The sequence below is a fragment of the Poecilia latipinna genome, unplaced genomic scaffold, assembly GCF_001443285.1.
Source record: "Poecilia latipinna isolate Pla-1442-1.1 unplaced genomic scaffold, P_latipinna-1.0 Scaffold4023, whole genome shotgun sequence".
Lineage (NCBI taxonomy): Eukaryota > Metazoa > Chordata > Actinopteri > Cyprinodontiformes > Poeciliidae > Poecilia > Poecilia latipinna.
The window spans coordinates 6,893-7,912 of NW_015116639.1; positions in this window are offsets into that span (position 1 = coordinate 6,893).

The window sequence follows — 1,020 nt, forward strand, 5'->3', positions numbered from 1 at the left end:
ACACACACATCAACACTAATTATAACAAAAATGGCCAAAATAAAACAGGAAATATTAAGGTCAGCTAAATTGTCGTGGCGGGATGTAAAAAGGACCCCACAAATCTACGGACCGACGCAGTTGTGGTTGTATAGAGACGGACACTATGCAGCCGCGGTGAGCTGCTATCAACCCATGTCTTTTTAAAATGCCGTCAGCCCGATACGCCACCGTCATTAGAAGTAAAACCTCTCGTAAAGATACAGCCATGAAAGGGAAGACACAAATCCCAGGCTGAACATGTTAGTGAGGATGAATACAGGCATTTAAAAAAAAAAAAAAAAACGTGTCCGTCGCGGCGCAGTGTGCTGCTGTATGACAGACATAATGGATCAGGAGAGGAACTGCAGACCCATCAGAACCTATAGAACCAGAAATCAGCATCTCTTCATGCCTCAATCCTGAGGCTGATATGGTAGAACATTTTATTTATTTATTAAGTTTCTTATTGTGCTTTTAGTTGACTGTTATGACTTGATTATTTACTTATTTAATGAATAGTCGTAGCAGCCAAAAATAATATAAATTGTCATTTAGAGAACAAATCATACTGAGAGATTAACAGTAAATACATAAATATTTCCTACTTTTAAAAAGGTTTGTTAGGGCTTTTTGTTTGTTTTATCAAGAAATCATTACTGTTTAAACTTTACCTTTAATAACATAAAGTTACCTAATTTTTAAAGTGCAATCAGTAATACTTTTATAACAAATTTATATCAGTAATGATTTCTTGGTTAATGTCGAGTTGTCGTAACGAAGACATTTTGAATAATGTCAACTTTGTATTAAAAGTGTCATAATTTACCGAATGACACTTTATGACAACAGTCATAAATATTCATGAAGGCTTATTCATGTTCATGACATGTGTTATGTCATGTTTATGACAGTGTCATGACAGTCTTATTCAACCCCCTTCAAATAAAGTGTTACCCATTAATGCAGCATATTTACCATTATCATGTCAGCGTTAGCCAT